This window comes from Ambystoma mexicanum, chromosome 1q (genome assembly GCF_040938575.1).
Source record: "Ambystoma mexicanum isolate Mex_15411 chromosome 1q, UKY_AmexF1_1, whole genome shotgun sequence".
Taxonomy (NCBI): Eukaryota; Metazoa; Chordata; class Amphibia; order Caudata; family Ambystomatidae; genus Ambystoma; species Ambystoma mexicanum.
In genome coordinates, this window is record NC_090922.1 from 1,179,729,067 (window position 1) to 1,179,754,068 (window position 25,002).

A 25,002-nucleotide genomic window follows, 5' to 3' on the forward strand; every position below is an offset into this window, starting at 1 on the left:
AGCGCTTTGGATTAAGGCGCTATATAAATAAAACATCATTATCTTCACTCTTTGGGGAACCCCTCAAGTGGATCTGTTCTCGACCGGTTTTCGGCGAGGACTGAATGAGGAGCTGCATATTCAACAGTTCTTTATCTAGGGTTCCTATGTGACTTAAAGAAGGAGCCATCTCTGCTAATGGAAGACAGACCCATATATGGGTCTCCTCACTTTTAACCACAACTTCACCCCTATTAAAGGATTTAATTCTGGAAACTCAGAGTCAAAACTGAAACCTGTAAGTGCATTGAAAATTCAAAAATGTTTCTACAAATTATTAACACTGCTGGAGAAACATGTGTAGAGGACCATTCAATTTAGGACTATTTTCCACAAAAGGATCTATCTGATCACTGCAACCATACATAATTGTGACAGCCGAAAATGCCAAATTTCTTTTAAAAATGAATCCCCCTTTACACCACATAGATATGTAGGGGGAGACCCCCCGCACCACCTACATATTACTATATTATCCCATACACCCACATATATATGTGGTATAAAGGGGTGTGTTTAAAAAAAAAAGAAGCGGCCATTTCGGCCGTTGCAATTGTGAGGGTGACATTTTGGCCCATTTCCCCCAAAAATACTCTTTTAATGACCTTTTCTTTTTTTTTGCCAACACATCTCAATAAATGTATCTTCACTAAAAATAAGTGACTCAATGATTGCATTCGTTTGGTCTTATTACAAACACGTGGACAACAAGTTTTGGCGCGCAAAGTGTTGCTCTCTAAAATTCTCTTTCAGCCAGTATTGGGCAGATACAATATTTGCAGATGCAGATCAGCGGCAACCATTAAGTTTGCCAGTGGTCTGTATTTTGTCTGCAAATGCATTAGTATTTCCTGTTAGCGAACAGTACTGTTCAAGGGAAGTTCCCCTAAGAGGAGCTCTAGGAGATGCGTTCGTAGTAGACTGGGAGTTTCCACTCCGGTGCACATTTCCTCCAATCCCCGTCATTCCTCAAGTCATCAGGAGGTAGAGACAGTTCAGGAAATCTGTGATCCTAATTGCTCCAGATTGGGCCAGGAGGACGTTGTACCCGGACCTTCTAGCATGCCCATCTGCCTTCCAATACGTCTGCCACAAAGAGAGGGCTTTCTCTCTCGAGAGAGGAGGGTCAGGTTCTCCATGTAGAGGTCAAGACTCTCAACCTTCTTGCATGGTTTCTGAGAGGTTGAGATACAAGGATTGGGACCCCTCAGAAGACGTAATGGAGATTTTGTTTTTGGCCAAAAGGCCAGCAACAAAGTCCTTATACCGCTGCCATTTGATACATTCTGCAGCTGGTTTAGGGATAAGACTGAAGATCATCCTGTTAGTGGCCATTACATCAGCCTGAAGGGTAAGCAAACTTCAGTCCTTGTCCTGCAAGCCTCCTGATACAATCATCTATAAGGATTAGGTAGACCTTAAGGTGAAACCAACCTTCTTGCCTAAGAATGTGTCAGAATTATCTTCTGAGTTAAATGTAACTCAATCTTCATTTTATCCTCCTCCTCCTGTAAAGGTAGAGGAGAGATTACACAGGCTATGATCCAAGGCATGTACTGACATTTTACTACTCTATTATGTCTAAGATAAGACAAGATGACCAACTTATTGTAGGATACACAGGCCACAAGTTGGGTATGGCAATTTCAAAACAAACCTTGTCCAGATGGATTACCTTGGGAATAACTAAATGCTCCAGATTAGCATGAACATATCCCCCAGAGCGTTTTAGGGCTCATTCAACCAGGGGCAGGGGCAGAGGGGTCTCCAATTAGGGATATTTGTGTGGCTGCCACATGGTTGTCTGTACACACCTTTACCAAACATTACAATCTGTACTCTTCCCCAAGCCAAGAAGGTTTATTTGGAAAGGCTGTGCCACATTCTGTGCACACAGACCTATGAAGGAACTCATAAATTATTATAAACCTGAAAATTCTGACTCCCTCCTCCAGGAATACTAAAACTACTTTGTGAGTTTATCATAAAATGAGGAATACGTGAGAGGACACAATCCATTCAAAGAACAAGTTACTTACCCATGGTAATGTTCTTTCATCTAGATGTTCCTCCCACGTATTCCTCATCGCCCTTCCTAGCCTGGCCCGCAGTAGAATTTGCCATGTGATTGCTCTTTCCGGAGAAGTAACTGTCGAGTTAAGGCTATCCTATACATGCTTTAAAAACAGAACTGAAGACAATGGTTGCTGCACACGCTTTATACCATCGATGACATTGAGATGGAGCCCTCCGAGGGACATCGTGTCGACAGGCATTGACGCGCAGCGCCCTCTGCTGGAAAACATGTCTAAAGCAGCTGAAGCTGGATATGGAAATATTATAAGATGAGGAATACGTGCGAGGAACATCCAGTCGAAAGAACGTTACCATGGGCAAGTAACTTGTTCTTCTCTTCTAAAGCAATCTCTGTCCTCTGGGTTATACTGCCCCCATCCAATGACAGTCCTCCCCCTTAGCTCCACCCAAGGTGGCCACCTTCAGATTTTTACCACCTACTTCAGTGTTGGGAGTCCTCAAGTTGCTCTGCAAGCTAATTTTTTTTTTTGAGGGGGGGGGTTTATCCAAAATAGTTAAAATTTTGACCGAATTATTATGATTATTATTTTTTTTATCTACCACTACCGGTGAAGATCTTCATCCACCGTTGGATCATCAAAGTTTCGAGAAGGCCTGGCCTTGGGCCTACTTCGTGACTCTCAGCCATGAGTGAAGAGAAGAAGGAAAATCAAAGCCTCTTCAAACTCTACAAAGAGTGTGAATTAAGAAACGTCTTTGTGGAAGATCGGCAACATAAATGCTTATATGGCCTGCATCCAGACCACGATGAGGGGGGATGCAAGGTTTGCCATGGTTTCTCGAAGAAAACCAAAAAAGACAGCTACAGCAGACTGCCAGCATGGCCACTGACTCAGCTGCATGGCAGAGTAAGACCTCATCTAGGACTGGCCAGTCCGAGGAGTGAATTCCTTCCTGGGAAGAGGTTGAGATCCTTTGTGGACGCCCTGCTCATGGGGGGGGGGGGTCCAAGAAAAGGCCAAGCTCTGCAACACTAGCACAGATGGTGTCACTGCTAATGTGGGTCCCGAGTCGGGCAAAAGGCAATCGCCATCACCATCGGCCTCTACGGTGAGCCTACCAATGAAAGGGTCCTCTTCAAAGAGGAAGTCCCCAAACCTGGCAAAACTCTGTATGTCTGCGTATAAGCTGATGAAGGACTTCAACAGTGAGCTTGTCGCCGCTTTTGTCGACGTTGCTGTCGTCGATTCCATTGACCTGGCGTGCTGCAAGTTCTTTGCTAGCTTCCACAAGTACTCTCGCAGCATGCCAGGTAAACTAAGTCGATGACGACAAAAGCGGTGACAAGCTCATCGTCAACTGCTGTGATAGCGCTGAAGTAGAGTGGGGTCTGCAAAGTAGGCGGTGGCTACTCCACAGGTGTCCTTACCCCCAAGGCGAGATATGGCTGCGGAAGCAGTGACAAAGGTGGCAGCCACTCCGGGGTCAGGGAAGGACCTGGCGACTACACAAACCCAGCAGCCTCCTGAGAAGGAGAGAGATGGTCCCTCTGGTGGAACTCCCCCGGTACATGGACCAGTGGGCTGTTCCAGATAGGCCAGAGAAGATCTACTCAAGTACTGATAAGGACAATGATCTGCAGGACGATTGCTACGTGGATCACGAGGGGTCTCCTGCTTGAAGTTGAGGCGCATCAGCCCAGATCCTACACCGCTGGCTCTGTTCACCCCTAGATCTAGGGACGTGTAGCTGGATATTCTAATGACCCAGCACACACTGGTCACCGAAATACAGCAGAGGATGCCTCCAGGACCTACACCTTCATGGGATCTGCAGGAGCCTCTGAGGCTAAGTACACCCCACGTGAAAGAGAAAAGCCAAAGGGGGCGCTGGTCCTCACCACCATCATCCTCCTCCTCCTCCACCACTACCACCTCGTCATGAAAAGACCCCACCCTCGACCAGCACACAGACAATAGCATGGACATAGTTACCATGGCTACGGGCACAGTCGAGGATGACTACTTCATTGCGGCCGATGTGAGATGCTGCATGCGGACGAGCCCCATGGGGCCACCCCACCCGGCGAAGTTGGATCCTTTCTTTCCGTCATATCAAAGGCCTTGGAACTGTTTCAGTTAGCCCCTGAGGAGACCAGACTTCTTATACCAACGGCACGAGTCGAGAAGAAAGACTTTCATGTCTGTTACCTTCCTTGATGACATCTGAGTGGAAGGCCTGGTTTTAATGAGAAAGTGGGACAAGTTGAAGAAGTACAGGGTTCCAGATTCAGCCTCCAGGTGCTTAAAGTCTCAGCCCTCGCCTGTCTCAGCAGCAGCCTGGAAGCGCAAGGTGAACGAGTTATCGGCAGCCATGGTATCTCCGGACCAGCAGGGGAAGAAGCTGGATGCAATGGGCAGGAGTATCGTTTATACGGCAGTCTCTACCATCAAGGCAGCTAACGCCCTAACCATCTTGTCCCAATATGACCAGGAACTATGGTTCAAGTTGGGTCCTATTCTGGACTTGCCCAAAGACAAGGTGGTCGAGGCACTGGAAATCTTTCAGGAAGGGGAGGTGGCCTCAGATCACACCATCATGGTGGCAGTGGACATCGCGGACACGGGTTGCCGCCAGATGGGGAACAGGGTCTTCCTGCGTCTTCAAGGTTGGTTGAAGGCAACAAAATTCCACCCGGACGTTCAAACGAAAACCGGTTCTCCAGCATGGGGTCCAGCATGAATTCACATGCTCATGAATATTCCCTGTCGTCAAGCCGGGAATCCTCAGTAAAAGAAAGAACAGTTTCACTTTCACTTACAAACTGTATTTGTCCTTTACACCAATCACTGTCCTCTGGGTCATACTGCCTCCATCGAGTGACATCCAGTGACAGTCCTCTCCCGTAGGCCTTATTCTGGCAGCCATCTTCAGATTTTTACAGCACACTGTTGCTCGAGTGTTGCTCTGTGAGCTACTTCTACGTTTTTTTATTTTTCAATGAGCCTGTCGGCTCTTTTCTCCAACTGCTGACAGCGGGGATCCGTTGTCGGTAATGAGCATATATGTCCCTTTTAGTAACATGCATGCAATGGATGGGGATGAAGAATCACTCTGACACCAAATAATCGAACCAACTCAGGAAGATGGCAAAGGTGCTGTTTTATTAACAATTCTCGAAAACAGGGAGTTACAATGGACGTTCGCTCAAGCTCTCAGTGTATTTCTCATAAAAACATCCTTATATGCAAAAAATATGTCAGAGGTGACATCATACTAAGTGGAAAATAATAGAAAACCTACAGAAAACAGTGATGGGCTTATGGGGAACATCTAAGTATACTTTGCATAGGGCCTAGGATTATGATTGGCAACCCACTGTCAGTAGGACAACTTATACCTACCTCTAAAAACATATCATATTCTACACTATTAACTACACAGTTTATCATTGGTCTTCAAACTATAAGGCCCTTGGTTATAGGGCCTTCTACAATTGGTTGGCACGCTTGTGCCATGTCTGGAACATTCCGTTCACTTAGCAGCACGTAAGCTCAGACCCAGGTGCCAGGAGGTGGACTTGACTTTACCTCGCCACCCAATTAGCCCAACATCTCTCATCACCCATGCCTTCTGCCATGAAGATTGTCTTTGAACTTGGCCTTGCAAAGTATTATTGTCTCTGGGAATATATGGGAGTGCGAGCACTCACTATCGTTGTTCTAGGACCCCACGCTCAACTCTATTTCCATCCTTGGTTCACGTGACAGGAGACCACACTGTGGTCCATTTTGCAGCATTTAAATGTTTAAAATGAATAAAACGAATAAAACTTGGCACGCTTGGTGTTCTTTCTTTGCACCTTAACTAGGGATGATTCAGCTTTGCACATTCACTGGCTTCAAGAATAGATAACCGCCCTTGGTTGCTTCAGCTTTGATACCAGGCAAAACGGCGTCGCCATTTGTTTCCACGATCTCAGCTTATTCTTGCTGCGACACAGTGTTCGCCTTATCTCTCCATGGGTCCTGGCTTACTAAATTCATGACACTGATGTCCAGTTTCTATACAATGGCAGTACCTGCAGTCTATTCACTACATATAGCCCGCTTCTAAGATTACTTTCTCTATTTTCGTTACAGTCTGTACAGTTATTGAATGGCTTGCATTTTCTGCAGTGATTCGAACACGTCCAATCTTCTTTTCGCTTATGAAAGTTTACTCGATTCTTAAGTTCGTCATCAGTTTCTGTAAGGTCCATGCATTCACTTTAGCCAGTATTCTCTGTGCGTCACGCTCTTCTTTCCTGATGTCACCAGCTCCTCTTTTTGCTCTTTTTCATATTCCTTCAGGGAGTTCCTCCCTTAGATTATCGTCTCTTTGGGGGGGATACATTCGATAGGGCTGTCTCAGTGGGTACCTTCTTCCGAATACTCGCTGTGGTATGGTCACAACTGCTGGTGTCAATCATGGCACAATCCAACATATAAGAGGTAGGGGGCAGGATTTCCTGCAGAGGCATGTCACTGCTCCTTTACAGTGAATTTCAGTGCCCCTCAAGGGGCAAAGATCATTGAGGTTTCTTTGAAGTTTCCAGAAGGCCATCAGGCCTACTTCGCACCCTTAGAACGTGACGTGGAGAAGAAGGAAGGACGATCCCTCTTCATGCCCTGCACCAGATGCCGGCTACAGAACGTGTTTGTGGAGGAGAAACACCTCCAATGCCTCTGTCTTCATCTGGACCACAAGGAATAAGAGTGCGAGATCTGCCTCGGCTTCTCCAAGAAGATGAAGAAGGATAGGCACAGTAGACTGGTGGCGTGGCTGAACGCCAAGGTCTCTGCCCCGTGCTCCGAGCATGGTCATGCCTCACCTAGGACCGGTCGGTCCGAAGAGTGGCCTTCTAAGTCCTTTAAGGGCGCCTCATTCGTAGGAGCCCAAGACAAGGCCAAGAACTGCAAGTCTGGTTCCAACGGGGTTGCTGTGCAAGCGTGTCCCGCGGTGGACAGGACGCGATCAGCATCACCATCTGCCCCAATTGCCAGCCAGCAAACAAGCTCCTCCTCGAAAAAAGGAAATCGCCCAACCCGGGTAAGCTGTGGGAGATGCCTGAGAAGCCAGTGATGGAGGAGAAGATGGCTGAACCGGCCAAGAAGGCCCACGCAGTTCAGGAGAAGTCTTCGTCGATGATAGAGCTGGTGGCGGCATCTCTCATGAAAGCGAAAGGGGCTAACCCCATTAAGATAACCCCCACAGTGTAGATGGTGAACCTGCCGCTGAGGTGAGAAACTGCCGCAGTGACTTTGGTGAAGTCTGCTGGCACGCCAGAAAAGAGGATGCCGTCTCTGAGCCCGGCTCTGACCCTTCAAGGTGGAGAAAAGTAGGGGGAAATGAAGAGCCAGGACGTGTCCCAGGCTATGGAAGTTTCATCCACAGACGACTAGGACCTGTGTTCCTTATACACAGTCAACAAGGAGGCGGAGAAGGAGGGCCTAGTGTTCTGATCACGCCAGCTCAGCTGAGGGATGTATCTCTGGACATCCTGTCGACCCACCACACTTTGGTGTCGGAGATCCAGAAGAGTATGCAGCAGGGCCCGGTTCCTATGCCCCCCCTGTTAAACGGGAAATCATATTGTACCTCCTTTCTAATATATATTGGCCTAAACCCAGTCACTCTGCGAAGAAAACCGTGTTGCAAAGTTCCGATTTTGGATCGACTTCGCCACCATTTTAGGATCACCCGCCATTTTGATTTCTGTTCAAATGTAACTCTGTGTTCTAAAATGGTCGACTGTGTTTCCAACTTGTAACCGAGCCTTCCCGACCTTTGTCCCTAGTTAATGGTTAGACTATCCGCGGGCCGAATGTTTAGACTGGGTAATGAGACCTTGTCCCATACTTGACTTGTGGTCTTAGGATTGCCTGCACCAATAAGCCTCATCCACAAATATACATCGAAAACAATGTAATGCAAATGTCGAGCGTGGACACTGGCTGAACTGCATTGAAAAGGGATATGTGCTAAGGCTTACTGCTAAATCTGGGAATAGACTGTTGCCATTGTAACGTGTTTGAATGTAAACCAAATATAATCTGTGTGCATATTGTTGTATGAGCCATAAGTGAACTCGGCACGAACTCTAGACCATGGATTATTAACTTGCAGAGGGGCACCCTGGCCACGTCCCTGACCACGCCCGCCACGAGGAGGATGCCCGGCTGAGGCTCCCCTCACCTTTGGTGGCCTCCCAACCATGGTACAGATGGAGTAGTGCCGGCACAGATGGAGGAGTGCCAATGGGAGGTGTACACCACAATTTTCCTGGGCAATTGGAGTGAAGGGGGTGGGATGCAAGATGTTAAGAGCACCCCTGCACCTGCAAGGCTGTATGTGACCCGGGTGATGAAGTGACGGGTCACGCAACGCTCAGGCACCCCAAAACTGCAGTAAAACCGTGCATGCAACCCCTGCAGCCTACGTGCGTGGAATTAACCTCCCGCAGTACGTGGTGGCACCCAGTAACACGAAAAACGCGTAAGCGTGGGACACGCAGGCTACTATGACCTCGAAAACTGGTGCGATACACGGGGGCACCGACAGTGGGAAAAATAGCGTGCGCGACTCACCGTCAGACTAGCGCGATGATGAAAAACACGCGTAGCCAATACCCCTGCCAAAAGAAGAGATACGTCCTTGATCCGCTGTTAAGTAGTGATGGCGCGCGAAACAACACGAAGTAGCAACACACACGTCGGTCTCCACGAAAGGCACGTACAGCGAACTGCTAGCCCTGCTCACCTTTAACCCGTGCTGAAGGAAACGCCCGTGCACGTCACGTCACTTACGCACTTAGACCCTTTCCTCGAATTACACGCATTCCCACACAGACGTGTGGTTTTTTCACGTGCTGGTCCACTATGCACTTATTGTTGGAAACGCCCGCTCGCGTTATGTCACAGACACGCTTACGCGCTAAGGGCCTTTCCTCGATTTTCACGCTGACGTGCAATTTTTTCACGTGCCAAATCACTCCTTATCAAGCTGGCCACGCAACAACACACGGAAGACCACGCTCCTGCCCAGAAGGCCATATTCCTGCCCCCCCAGAGCCCCGAGCCCTGAGCATGCTCCCACCTGCCATCTGCTGCTGCCTGTTGCCCACGTGCCCTGCTATTTGGTGCCTGCACGTCAGCCAGGGGTGCAGTTGCTGTGACCACCCCTGCTGGAACTGAAGAGTCCTGACTGGGATACCATTGCTCCACAGCCCAGCCCCAGGACCCAGTTGCCCACCCATACCTGCCTCTGGGGTTGCCATGTCTAAACCATCTGGCACCACTGGCAACCCCCAGCCAGAGAGGCAGAGGCCCACCAGCTTCAGTGCCAGTGAAGTTGGTGTCCTGGTGGAGCATGTCCTGGGGCAGTATGAAGCCTTCTTTGGAAGTTTGCGCGCCGACATTGAAGGACGGAAGAGGATCTGGATGGACATCGTGACTGCCATCAACGCGGAGGAGGTGGCAGTCCGCGACATTCAACACGTCCGGAAGCGCTGGGAGGACTTCAGGTCCAGGACCCTCAGCAAGGCCCGGCGCCTCTTGAAGCCAGCGGATGGCAAGGGGTGCCGGGTCCGCCTTACCACCATCCAAATGAGGGTCCTGGAACGTATACACCCAGCACTCCACCTCCAGGTCCTTGAGAGGCAGACCCGTCTGGAGTCGAGCGGTAAGTGTACATGCCTACTGATTGTACGCTGTGCATGTTGTGGTGTGACAGGAGTGTGCAGGTTCAACATATGTCTTTGTAGGGCCATGTATGGATGCGTATGTACAGGGACGTGAACTAGCCACATGTGATTCCTCTCATGTGTGAGACACATCGATGGTGTATGTGTTGGAAAGCATGCTGGGCAAATGCATGTGTGGGTGCGCACATGTGAAAATTATGTGTATGTACTGTTGCATGGTTGTGGTGTCACACATGGATGTAGGTTCCTGCTGCATTTATCTGCACTGTGTACATGTGCATGTGTGTTTATGTGACAAGTGTGCAACTGTGATGCAACATGGATGCATGTGACACTGACATGTAGGAGGCTGATTGCCAGATGTGACATGGATGGTGACATTATAAAACTTCCCGCACACCCCCGAAATACACGTACCCCGCTCGCCCAAGGCCTATTGCGTGTAAAACTCCCCGTGCACCCCTCAGAATACACGTACCCTGCTCGCCCAAGGCCTATCGCATGTGAAACTCCCCGCGCACCCCTCAGAATACACATACCCCGCTCGCCCAAGGCCTATCGCGTGTGAAACTCCCTGCGCACCCCTCAGAATACACGTACCCCACTCGCCCAAGGCCAATCACGTGTAAAACTTCGGGCACACCCCCGAAATACACGTACCCCGCTCGCCCAAAGCCAATTACGTGTAAAACTCCCCAAGCACCCCTCCGAATACACGTTCCCCACTCGCCCAAGGCCAATCGCGTGTAAAACTTCCCGCACACCCCCGAAATACACATACCCCGCTCGCCCAAGGCCTATCGCGTGTGAAACTCCCCACGCACCCCTCAGAATACACGTACCCCTCTCGCCCAAGGCCTATCGCGTGTGAAACTCCCCGCACACCCCTCAGAATACACGTACCCCACTCGCCCAAGGCCAATCGCATGTAAAACTTCCCGTGCACCCCCGAAATACACGTACCCCGCTCGCACAGGGCCAATCACTTGTAAAACTTCCTGCGCACCCCAGAAATACACGTACCCCGCTCGCACAGGGCCAATCGCGTGTAATACTTCCCACGCAGCGGGGTACATGTATTCGAAGGGGTGTGCAGGGATTTTTACGGACGTTTTCGTGGTTGGGGGGCTATATGCTGGTCCATTGGCCTGTCCTCCATGTACGGGATTTGTGCGCTATTCATGGTGCATGGGGAGGGGTTGGGGGCGTAACTGGTGCAGCTGCAGGGTCGCTGCGCCACTCTGCGCCACGGCTGGTTATGGATGTTAAAATCCATGAATACGGTGTGCGCAGAAATGGATTTTGGTGCATGCGGCTCGCGCAGACTGCCGCACAGCTGTGTGAGCCACTTGTGCGCTGAATTCTATGAATTACCCCCTTAGACTCTATATTATTAAAGAAAAAGGCTAGACCTGCAGCATTTGATGTATTACAGAATTGGAAGAAAGAAGCTATGCAGCAACTTAAAAGTAGGGAGAAACATGTGCGCCGTCACATGTCCAACACCGAAAAAGCGTTGTTGTACGATCAAAATAAGCAGTCTGAGTCAGTTAGAAATATGGATAGGGCTTTTCAACTTGGTATTCAGAAAATGTATCCGTCTAAAGACTTTCATGTATCTGATGAGTTAATTGACAAACTTCTAAATGAACGAAGGCCTGGTGCCACAGTGCCACCTCCGTATGTACCTATTCCTGTGTTTTACCTCTTCCTGCTGTCGTTCTTCCTCCCGTAGTAATTCCTGCTCCTCCTATCGCTCCTCCTATTGTTCCTCTTCCTCCAGCTGTTCCTCCTCCTATTGTTGCTCCCCCACCTGCTCCTCCTCCTTTGCCTACTGTTACGGGTTTGGTAGATTTGTCTTCTCTACCAGTGATAGCACCTTTGTTACCGATTGTACAAGATTTGTCTACTCTTTCTCTTCCAAGTGGTTCTGTCCCACTTGTAGTTGATAAGGGAGCAGAATCAAAGATTGTAACTCGCAATACTGTGTCTAAAGAGAGAAAGCGCGATTTGACTGCATGGGCCAAACAGTGCATGGAGAGGGGTGAACAAACTGATGTTTTTGCCACACTCGGTAATTTAGACAGTTTTCCTGAGAAAAATGTTTTTATTGAAGGGTTGGGAATTCATTTATATGTAATGTAGATTTGTTATTTCCCGTGCTCCTACCCATTGATTTGTGGAAACAGATTAGGACTGTAGACGATGTACCAGGGTTAGGGGATACATGGGATAATATAGTTAGACTAGATAGAGAAAGGCCAGCTGTCGAGAGACCGCCACAGGTAATACTGACTTTGCCTGATAGAATAGTCACAAAACTAAAAGCCATAATTCCTGAAAGAAGGATTATTTGGGACAAACTTACTGCCTGTGTCCAAGGGAAGTCTGAGGGTGCTACTGAATTCTTTAATCAGTTCAAACAAGTGTTTTCAGATTTCAGTGGACAAGATTTGAGCACAGAGTCTGGTAAACGGCTATTTGTAGACACATTTGTGTGTGGATTGTTGCCTGACATCCAATCGCAAATTATGTCTTCCGAGAGCGCTTGGCAAGCTAAATCTCAGTCCAAAGTGTTGCACATGGCTCAGTACTGGCTCAGTACTATGAGAACCGAGTCAATAATGAGAAAGAGAGAATCGAAAAAAGAAAGGGAGACCTGAAAACTAAGGTTCTATTGGAACAAGTTGTTAGAGGCCCTAGAAGGGGTAATTCACAATTATGGGGACAATGTGCTCCACAGGGTAATGTCCCGTTGGGTCCTATACACGTGAACTAGTGTGCTTATTGCAGGCAAGAGGGTCATTGGCAAGCACAATGCCCGATCCTCCAGCAGAGGTCGAATAACACATTTGGTAACATGGGTAGACGATCCAGAGGCCGCCCTGGCGCGGGGGTCCTGGTAGAAGTCAGTTTTCTCAAAATTCGCAACCTTTTTTGCAGGATAATCAGTCTCCGAGTGTGGATAATAGAAACATTTTTGATCATCCTTCTGCTGCATATCTCTCTGAAGAACTTTCTTTTGATGACATTCTGTTTCGCTAGGATTGCCCGAAGCAAGGTTTGGAACCAACGCCTATTCCCGTTAATCAGAAAGGTCCCTACATTGAAATGATAGTGGGAAATAGGAAACATCTATTCTTGATAGATATAGGAGCACAAAAGTGTTCCATTGACCATTCACGGGTTCCAAACATTCCACTGTCAGGGCAAACCAATGTATCTGTAGGGTTTTCTGGTACACCAGTAGTTTGTCTGGTTTCTTCGCCGGTACCGATTACATTGGGTCCATTCACGGACCACTGTCCATTTCTTTTGACTATGGACTGTGGAGAGAATTTGTTGGGGTTGAATCTGTTGAAGGAATTAAATGCGGTAATTCATTGTTCTTCGGATGGAGTGCGTTTGACGATTTCACCACAGCAACTTTCTGTCTCTCAGTTCTTGACTAGACCTTTGCTGCCGGAATTCAGTGATGTTGCGGAGTGTGTATGGGCAATTGATGACAATGATGTCGGTGTTCTACAAATTGAGCCAGTTAAAATCATTTTGAATAATGGAGTAAAGTTGCCACGTATTCCTCAGTATAAGATCTCGGTTGATAGTGAGCAAGCTCTGAAATGCAAAGTCTCTGATTTTGTACATTGTGGGGTAATTGAGGAAATTGCAGGTAGTTTGTGCAATAGTCCGATTTTGCCTGTGAAGAAGAAAGGCGATAATGCAATTCCTTTTTGTTTCATCATTGATTTACGTGGCATCAATAAGATTGTTGCTCCACAATTTGCCATTGTGCCTGATGTGACGACGATACTAACCATGATTCCGGCTTCTGCTACTCACTTTAGTGTTGTAGATCTTAAGAATGCTTTCTTTAGCATTCCTATACACAAGGATAGCAGATACCTGTTCACATTCACCTTAGGGGGACGCTCGTTTACATTCACCCATGCTCCACAGGGGTACACGGAAAGTCCGAGCATCTATAGTAGGGCTTTGAAAGAGCAGCTTGATACACTCGAGTTACCTACCACTTGTACATCACTTCAATACTTAGATGATCTACTTTTGGCTGCTGATCTGCTTTTGAGTGCCTGTAAGGAGGGCACCGTGTTGTTTCTTATTAACTTAGCAAAACATGGACACAAAGCTTCACTCAAGAAATGTCAATATTGTCGACAGGAGGTCGCCTATTTAGGCTATCTCCTGTCAAAGGACGGAAGAAGGTTGACGCCTGAACGGATTAAAATAATTTCTATCATGTCTGTCCCAAATACACAGAAGGGAGTCGGAGCCTTGATAAGAATGGCTTCTTACTGTAGGCAGTGGATCCCGAACTTCTCGTTAAAGATTAAACCAATGTTGGCTTTGACAAAGAAGGGCATTTCTTTGCCATTGCTGTGGAACTTGGAACACCAGCAATCGTTTGATCTGCTCAAGACTGCACTGTGTTCAGCACCGGTTTTGGGCACACCAAATTTTGAAAAGGCCTTTGTGTTGTATGTGCATGAACGTGATGGATGTGCTTTGGCTGTATTAACGTAGGAACATGGAGGGAAGAATAGGCTGTGCGGCTACTTTTCTTCCGCCCTTGATCCTGTTGCATGCGCTTTGCCAAGATGTTTGAGAGCTGTCACTGCTGCTGCTGCGTCTGTAAAACAGAGCGAGTGTATGGTCCTAGGCCAAGCTTTAACCCTGATGGTACCTCACTCTGTAGATCTTCTACTAAACAGAACACAAATGCAACACCTCACCTTTGCACGATTAACGAGATACAAATTGATCTTGTTCGCAACGCACATTAAAATTCAGAGGTGTTGTGTATTGAAGCCAGCTGAACTTTTACCTTTCCCGCAAGGTACTGCTGGCAGTGACGAAGTGTCACATGACTGCCTTTACACCACAGAGCAAGAGACTAAAGGCAGGATCGATTTGAAAGATACTCCTTTGAATAACCCACAAGGGGAGCTGTTTTGTGAGGGCTCCTGTTTCAATCTTCCGGATGGAACATCCACGGCTGCTTATGCAATCACCACATTAAGCACGATTGTGGAAACCAAGAGAATCACACATAATTCCGCGCAGGCCGCTGAAATTATTGCGTTGACCCGAGCTTGTGAACTTTCCGAAGGGCTTAGAGTAAACATATATACTGATAGCCAGGATGCTTTTGGGGTGGTTCAGAGCTTCAGTAGACTTTGGGCAGAACGAGGTTTCTTGACCTCACATGGAACTAAGATCCAATATGGCTCCTTGATAGTACAGTTACTCTCAGCGCTTGCCCTCCCCACTCAGTTAGCAATCATGAAATGCGCAGCACATCAGAAAATCATAGATGATGTAGGAAAGGGGAACGCTTTCGCTGACCAGATAGCCAAACAAACTGCCACTGAGCTCTATTCAGAAATGTATACCTCAAGGTAAGCCACCAATGTTTGTACTATGGATGAGGGTATCGAATCTGTAAAAAGTATTCAAGCTGATGCCACATTAGAGGAATCTAAAGAATGGGCTGAGGGTTTGGCAAGGATGGATGATGACGGGTGTTGGGTGGACAAGGTAGAAGGAAAATGGTTCTTGCCAGATGTGTACATTACAATGATGGTCGCAATGGCTCATGGCCCCACCCACATTTGTGCGACAAAGGTTTCCAAAATGTTACAAAATGTCTGGGTGAATGATAAAATCTCTAGAACAGCTGAATGTTTTGTTCAGAGTTGTATGGTCTGTCTACAGCATAATATGGGAAAGGGCACATCAACACCAAGGGCTAGTTTTGGTCCACCTTCTGTCCCCTTTGAGGTCATCCACTTTGATTTCATTGAAATGGAGTGTTGCAATAATTACAAATATGTACTAGTTGTTATCTGCGCCTTTAGTAAATGGGTTGAAGCCTTTCTTGTTAAAGATGCCACAGCAATGACAACGGCGAAAACCATGCTTAAGGAATATTTTCCTAGGTTTGGTTTGCCAAGGGTCATCTGGTCGGATAATGGTCCACATTTTATCGCTGCTGTAATTCTGCAGATATGCGCGGGATTACAGATCGATAAACGGTTCCATTCGGCTAGACATGCTCAAAGTGCTGCTTTGGTATAGAGACACAATGGCATCATAAGGAACAAGTTCACTAAGACGTGTGCTGGCACCGAACTAAAATGGCCCGATGCCTTACCGATCGTGTTATTATCAATGAGAACAACCCCACAGACTAGGACTGAGCTCTCAGCTCACATTTGGAACCTACCTAAGCTGAAATCCTTGCGGGACATTGAACATGTACTTCATTCCGACTACTGTGACCGGTTAACTAAAAATCTGTATTTGATTTATCAACAGGTGCGAGAAGCCCTCCCAGTCAAATATGAGGGTCCAGGTCACAGCATTCGGCGTTTAGCTGGGTGCTGATAAAATCATTCGAAAGAGCATCCTGTCTCGCACTGCGTTGGAGGGGCCCTCATCAGGTCCTCTTGGCCACACAGACAACCGTACGAGTGACCGGACGAAAGCACTGGATCCACGCGTCACATGTCATGAGGATTACCTTCCCTTTGCCACACGATACAGAAGAAGCAGAAATTCCTACCTGCACTGCTCCCAGCAATCGCGCAGCATTGAGCAGTATCGAGAGTGCTTCGGAGACTCTCCCTGAGCCCGTGGGGCCTGGGGAAACAGCTGCTTCATCTCCACACTCTCCTACAGATCCTTTTTCATCATCAGGTTCTGTTACAAATCCATCACTTCTATCAGGAAGCAATGACACGTTGTTTGCAGATCACGCAGTACCAGGAGTCACAAGGTACGATCTGCGTCCATGGAGCTAGACTTACTGCACGGTTCGGCTGTGCCACCAGGAAAGATCATCGTAGGGCTTGTCTTTTGGCCCTGTTCTTTTGCACGTAAGGAATTCTGTTGGCTAGGGATAGGGAAGGACTAAGAAAACGTGCGATCAGGAGATCTCCAGCAAATAAACTCTGGAGTATTTTGTTTGAAGAAACAATACCTGCAATCGCTCCCACTCGTACGGCACAAATAAGTGGCTGTGTGCCCGATCGAAACAATGGACAATTGAATGTATGGTCCCTTAAAACGTATTGTTGTATTGTGATTATGTTAACCAGCTTCACAATAGTAATTGCCTTAGGATTGTGGTATTTGGAAGAAGTACATCCGCTTGAAATTCTTTAGCCCACTGAAAATGTACCTACTGCTTCTACACCTTTCGTGCATCTGCACACTCTATACCCTAGAGACTCTCAGCACAGACAGAGTTACCATAATAACACTTTACTACTCAAATTGAATGCCACACATGCCATTTTTAATAAGTCTAATTGTTGGGTCTGCTCTCATTTACTGCAACATGGAGATAAGGGGTTGGGCTGGTATATTCATCCTTTTCCTCTGACTACTGCATGCTATGCTTCTTTAAGGGTACTATTCTTTGGCCGATGGAACGATAGCACCTCAGGGAATTTTGATGGAACGAATTTGAATGATTTTGAGAAACGAGTTCTAACGCCCCTGGGATGCTTACTTTTTGCAAATAGGAGGAAGCTTAATGTTGCTTCTATTAGGCCTTCAATAGGGATGCCATGCCACCTTCCTACACTGTTAACCACAGCCCCGATTCAGTTTCTTTCTGCATACAGAGGAATGGTACTCAGTCAATGGGTGATTTCAAGGGCTGCACCAGTGTTGCGAACTTGACCAGTGAGAACAGACCTTTGTATGTAGGCGAACCTGTATATTTCGTTTGCAGTAATGAAGCTTTCCCATGGCTACCTAGGGATTGGCAGGGAACCTGTTATTTAGGCATTCTGTTACCTGGGGTATTCATAGCAAGCACCATGGAAATCTCTAAGGCTCGTCCAAGGCGGGATGAGAATGGCGATACTTCATCACAATGGCGTAGCGAAATCAGGATGGCGTAGCAAAATCCTTTGTACCAATTTGGGGGCAAATACTAAACTCTGAGGATACCAGAAGTCTAGTGAGAGTACTGGAGCAGACCATCAACCGGACCACTGACATACTCTATAACATGACTTTAGAACAGAAAGCGATAAGGTTAGTGGCACTTCAGAACCGGATGGCATTAGACGTCATCCTGGCTGAGCGTGGTGGAGTATGTAAATTAGTGGGGTCCGCTTGTTGCTTTTTCGTGCCAGATTCCTCCCCAACCATCTTTAAGGCAATACAAAATCTGCACGTCCTTAGTTCAGAAGTGCACGTTCCCGAGGGAAACTGCGATCTTAGTGCTTGGTTCTGGGACTTCTTACGATCTTGGGGATGGAAGCTACTCTCAGGGACTCATTACGAGGTTGGCGGTAAGGGAAAAACGATGCCGGTAAAGGATTACCAGCATCGCTTACCACTCCGGTGTATTATGACCCGGCAACCCGCTATTAGCGGCACCCTAAATAACGGTGCCACTAATAGCGGCATGGGCACATACACGCGCCCCTTCGGGGAGCAAATACCGGCATGCCGGTAATAAGAGGACTTCCCAACCCACTTGGACATGCAAATACCGCCATCGAGAAGCCTGTAATCACGGGCTGCACGGGCTGCACGGGCTGCACGATAATAATATAATAAATAATAAAATAACAAAACGATGCCGGCCACACAGGCATCGCGGACCACCCGCAAACAGCAATCAAGCCAACTGCCATAGGTGCACACAATCCCCACAGTTGGAGTCAATGGAGGCTCAGCCAGTATAAGATGAGCACACCCACACACCACACCCCTTCCAACACCAAAATGCTACGACTAGCTGTTGCAATCATGGCGCTGGAGGACATGCCAATACTGCTACAACTACAGCAACAACACCAACTACAACAACAACTACAGCAGCAGCAACAACAGGCAGCACAGAGGAGACGCAGGAGGAGAAGGAGGGTGAGACAGGCCCAGCAATTACCACCAGCGCAGCCAGCAGTGCCTCGTAGGCAGCCACCAATCCCTTGCATCAGACCCAGGCCATTCAACCTAACCCCTGAGCAGATCCACACTCTGTACCGGTTGGACCGGGACACCATCACCACCATAGTGGACATGATACACAACGACATTGCCAGCCTCATAGAAATACGCATTGCCATCCCCCCGCTACTAAAGGTGGTGTCCATGCTCCACTTCCTGGCCACAGGCACCTATCAACACACAGTGGGGCAGCTGGATGGCATTTCACAACCACTTTTTTCTTTTTCACGCATGTTGAACCAAGTGCTGGATGCCCTCCTGAAGCACGCAAGCACCCACATATCCCTACCACAGACTGCCCAGGAGATAGCAGACACCAAAGTAGGCCTCCATGCACTGGCAGGCATGCCCAATTGTGTTGGTGCCCTGGACTCCACCCATGTTGAATTGGTAGTCCCCCATTCCATAGAGGCGGTGTGCCGCAATCGCAAGCAATACCTGTAACGCTCACCTGACTCCCATGGGGGCGCTGGCCTGGTTCGCGCTGCTGTGACCTCGTCTAAGGTGATGCGCAGGGTTCGGAAGACGGACTGGACCGGGCCCCAGATCTGGCTTGTCTGACTCGCAGAAGTATCCTTCTTAGGGTCTGGAAGGACGAGCTCTCCATCCTGCTTCTGATGCAGGGGCACGTTGGTATCCAGTTACGTCACTGGATTTTCGGATGGGTGAGAACCAAACTTGCTTGGCTTCCAGGTAAGTTTTTCTATAAGTGGTTCCCCTTGTGTCCATGCATTAATGTTCTAATGCTAGTGTCTTTTTCCCCATAGGGGCCGTGGTACGGAATGCCGGGGAACAGGCACCGACCCGAGGTGAGCGGTGAAATCCTTGTGGAAATCAGGTAAGTCTTTAATGAGTGTTTTGGTAATGTCTTTTCATTCACTCATTAACGCTGATGTCTTTTTCCCCTTAGGGGCCGGGGTCTGAAAATGCCTGGATGCGGCGCGGACCCGAAATGAAAAGGGAATGACCCAACAGGTAAGTCTTGACATGGAGTTTTAGCTTCCCTTTTCCCTTCTTTCTCTCACCTTTGTTCTTGTCTTTTTCTCCCTAGGCGCGGGGGCGCGACTGCGAATCCGGATGGTCGCTGCTGAACATGGAGGCGCCCTGTAAAGGTGAGTAGAATGCGGCGCTGCAGCGATCGATGCGATGTGCTTTTAAAAATAAATGTCTTCCTTTTCAGGATTGTCGGCGAAATGTCTCTGGGATGCAGATTTAGCAGGTGAGGCCTTTTCCTTCTTCTGTTCTCTTGTTCCCTTCCTTTGCAGGTGATTCAGGATGCTGGCAGGTGTGGCAGAAGTCAAGATGCAGGAGCAGACACGGTGAGCGCCCAGCTGCTAGATGCAGAACAACGCGAAGCACGTGTGGCTGATCGGGTTGGTTTAAATAGCCTTGGAAGAAGTTCCTAGAATGTGTCCTTCCTCCAATCAGGTATGTATCCTTCCCCGACCACGCCCGGGTGGTAAATGAGTCCCACAGGTAAAGTAGTTCCTTTCAGGCCTCAAGGAGGCCAGGGTTCTGCAGCATGGTTTGCATCAGGTAAGTGCACCCAAACACTTTCATAATGAGCCTATGGCGCCAGGACTGACGTTTTCTATGAGCCTGGCGCCATAGGCGCCAGGACGCTGTCCAAAGGGCCCCTATAAGGGGTTGCTGGGACCTTCCCCGGGGACTTGATGTCCGCTTTCGGGGACGCAGGGCCTGAGCCGGCTCCCCGGGAGCGGGCATCATGACAGCACTCCCCCCCAAGGCCCCTCCCAAGGTTGTTCCCTCCGGGGGTTTTGGTTTGTTTGGGAAGAGTCGGTGGAATTTCCTGACTAATCGAGGTGCATGCACATGGTCACTGGGTTCCCACGACCTCTCCTGAGGTCCGTACCCCTTCCAATCAATTAGGTAGAAAAGCTTTGACCTAAACATTTTTGAATCTAAAATGTTCTTCACTTCGAATTCGGGTTCCCCATCTATTTGAATAGGTTCTGGAGGTTTGAGTAGTCGGGTTCCGGGTACCACTGGTTTCAGAAGTGACACATGAAAAACAGGGTGAATTCGCATGTTAGCTGGTAAATCAAGTTTAACCGCTACTGGGTTAATTATTGCCGTAATAGAATAAGGTCCCAGATATTTTGGGTTAAAAGTTCGAGGCCCTTTGAGCGGTAAATGTCTGGTAGCTAACCACACTTGATCCCCAATCTGATACGGAGGTGCTTCACTCCGATGTAGGTCAGCATTCTCCTTGTATTTTCTCTTGGCTTGTTGTAAATGCGTGGTTGCCTCTTTGAAGGCTCGCGTAATGGTAGAATGCAGATGTTCTACTGCGGGCACTCCGAGGTTCTGAGGTGAGTCGAGGTTTGAGGTTCGAGGGTGATGTCCAAACAAGGTATAAAAAGGACTATGGCCAGTTCCAGAGTGTACCGAATTATTATATGCGTATTCGGCTATCCAAAGAATGTCTTCCCAGTTGCTTTCAGATTGCTGTAACATACACCGTAAGTACTGCTCAAGGGTCTGATTTGTCCTCTCGGTCTGACCATCGGTCTGAGGGTGGTGACTGGTCGATAATCTTACGTCGATTTGTGCCATTTGACAACATTTGCGCCAGAAGTGGGAAATGAATTGGCTTCCCCGGTCAGAGATTAGTATAGATGGGAATCCATGTAGCCGAACAATATTTTCGAGGAATTCTTTGGCTAGGACAGAAGCTGAAGGTAAACCTTTCAAAGGAATGAAGTGGGCCATTTTGGAAACAAATCCACAATTACCAGAATGGTATTGTATCCCGAACAAGGAGGCAAGTCTGTAATAAAATCCATTGATAGGGTGTGCCAGGGTGCTGGCGGTATGTCTAGAGGTTGAAGGAGACCGGCTGGTCTTTTCTTTTGACCTTTATTTTGGGCGCAAACACCACAGGACATCACAAAAGATTTAACATCTTTTCTCCAAGAGGGCCACCAGAATTGTCGTTTCACCTTTTCCATTGTCTTGGCAATACCGGGGTGTCCCTCTATTAATGTATCATGATAACCTGAAATAACTAGTTCGTGTAAATCCTTGTGCGGCAGGAATAAGCGTCCTTGGTAATAAGGTAAACCATTATCTATGGTAAAGTCTGATCCCTTTTGTATCCAATCCTGTAGGACTGTAGGGTCCAGGAGTTGTTTCACTCTGACTTGAATGTCTTCAAGCGTCTGTAACGAAGTCATGCCTAGAATTCTCTGTTCGGGAATTATTGGTACTGGTTATGAGTTTGTATCAGATTCCCCCATTCCAATTCGGGATAAGGCGTCTTCTTTGCCGTTCTTGCAGCCAGGTCGATAGGTAATCACAAAATCAAATTCAGTGAAAAACAAAGCCCATCGGAGCTGCCGTGATGACTGAGCCTTGGCAGTTTTCAAATACTGTAAATTCCGGTGATCAGTGATCACCGTGATGGTATGTCGAGCGCCAAGCAGGTAATGCCGCCAGGCTTTAAAAGCGGACTTTATGGCTAACAGTTCTTTGTCAGTGATTGCGTAATTAATCTCTGGTGCCGAGAATTTTCTGGACCAAAATGCTACGGGATGCAGTTGGTTGGTTTCAGGATCTCTTTGAGACAGAACTGCTCCCATGGCTGGGCTGGATGCGTCAGTTTCGACGACATACGGGAGATCTGGACGTGGGTGTTTCAATATAGGTGCAGAGGTAAACTTAGCTTTTAAATCCTGGAAGGCCTGCTCGGCTTCTTCAGACCATTCAAAACGTTTATTTTTCCTCAAGAGTGCAGTAATGGGTTGTACTATGCGTGAAAATTCCGGGATAAACCTGCGATAGAAATTGGCAAAGCCGAGCATGCTTTGAACCCCTTTTACAGAGCTAGGTGATGGCCATTTGAGGATGGCATCCACTTTTCTTGAGTCCATTCGGACTCCTTTGGGTGTCAGGATGAAACCGAGAAACTCAACTTCTGTGGTATGGAAAACACATTTCTCCAGTTTAGCAAATAGTTTGTGTTGGCGCAGTTTTTCCAGAACTGCCCTAACGTGTTTTCTGTGATCAGATTCCGAAGAGGAGTACACTAGAATGTCATCGATATAGACGACAACACAAACATCGATGAGTTCCCGAAGGACATCATTCATGAAGAATTGGAAGGCAGCAGGTGCATTGCACAAACCGAAAGGCATTACCTGGTATTCGAATAATCCATATTTTGTACGGAAGGCTGTTTTCCATTCGTCGCCTTCTTTTACTCGCACCAGATGATATGCCCCCCGGAGATCTAACTTGGTGTATATGCAAGCGTCCTTCACCTGGTAAAGGAGTTCAGGAAACAGAGGCAGAGGATAACGGTTTTTAACCGTTATCTGGTTCAATGCGCGTTAATCGATACAAGTTCTAAGGTCGCCTTCTTTTTTAGGCACGAAGAACAAAGCCGAGGATGCCGGGGAATTTGACGGGCGAATAAAACCATTGGCGAGGTATTGATCCAAATATTGTCTCAAATGCAGGTTCTCAGGTTCGGTAAGGGCATAAATCCTGCTACAAGGGGGTTGTGCACCGGGCACCAGATCGATTTGGCAATCGTACGATCGGTGAGGAGGTAACGTGTTGGCCTGTTCCTTTTGGAAGACGTCCTGAAAGTCCTGGTATTCCGGAGGTAATTGCATGGAGGCAGAGGTTACAGATGCTAGATTAATCTTCAGGTTTTCTGGGTAGCAGGTTTGTGCACAATCCGGGAAGGTTATTCTCTTAGCTCGCCAATCAATTCGAGGATTATGTGTCTCTAACCAAGGAATTCCAAGAATAACCTGAAACTGTGGAGCCTTGATTACATCAAACACAACTGCCTCCCGATGGCCGTCAGGACCAATAAGAGTCACCTCAGTAGTGGAATGTGTTACCGGTCCAGAGGCAATTTCAGTTCCATCGACTGTGGTGATGACATCTTTGCTGGTTTTAGGATGGAGAGGGAGGTTAATCCTAGAGACCAATTCACGATCCACATAGTTTCCAATAGCCCCACTATCGATGTATGCCTTTATTGCATGCAACCGCTTAGGCTTTTCTGGATCTACGAGAACCATTGGCACAATGAAATGCGAGGTCTGAGAGTTAGTTTTCAAGCTCGGCAAGCGGACCCCTACGCTTGTCGGGCTGAGTCGTTTCCCGAAACAGAGTCTTCATGGTTTTTATCAGCGGCTCCTACCGCTTTTCGGGGCGGTTTTGCCGGGCAATCTCGTAGAAAGTGTCCAGAGTTCCCACAATAAAGACATAATTTTAACTGCCGCCTCCTTTCACGTTCCTTTTGAGTTAAGGGTTCTTTAACCCCTCCAATTTGCATAGACTCAGAGACATCAACTCCCTTGGGGTTAGCGTGGGTCTTGACCAACACCCGGGTCTCAAACCTGGACCGATCTGTTTTTCTGTTTTGAAGTCTGTGATCCAATTGGACCACTAAGTCTATATATTCTGTGCATTCTTGGGGCGGATTTACAACTTGGGCCAAGACATCTTTAAGTTCTCCGCGTAGACCTCGATAAAATAACGTGACTCTTTTATCCTCTGGCCATCCCGTTTCCACAATTAGTCTATTAAAGGTTGCAATATAGGATAGGAGGTCCTGATTGCCCTGTCGCAGGGATAGAAGTTCGTCATCCAGAGCCTGCCCCTGAGAGTGTCGAGCAAATAACCTTTCCATGCTTGCTTGAAATCCTTGAAAATCACGGAGAATCAGGTCATCTTGAGTAACCAGTGGAACTGACCAATCGGCAGCGCAGCCGCTGAGATATGACAATACAAAGGCTACTTTGGTCTGATCATTAGGGAAGGCCCCAGGTCTGCATAGGAAGTGCAAACGACACTGATTCATGAATACGGCGAATCGTTTGGGGTCCCCAGCAAAGCGTTCAGGTGGGGCCAGCGGCATGTTTCCAGGTAGATTAATCTGCACAGGGTTACTGGGAACCACAGGAGCGGGGTTCCCTCCGGAACAGGGTAGAGGAGTTTGTCCAGCTTGACCTTGCAAAAGCTGTCTGGCCAGGTCATCAGTTCTTTCCTTTGATATTATTAATTCCCTCTTGAGGGCATTAGTCTCTTGACGAGCGGCATGTACTTCGGCCCGTAATTCCCCCAGTAATTGGGCCAACTGATCAGTCTCAGAAGTTTCCATAGCGCCTGGGTGGGAATTTGTAGGATGGCTTCGCGTTCTGTAACGCTCA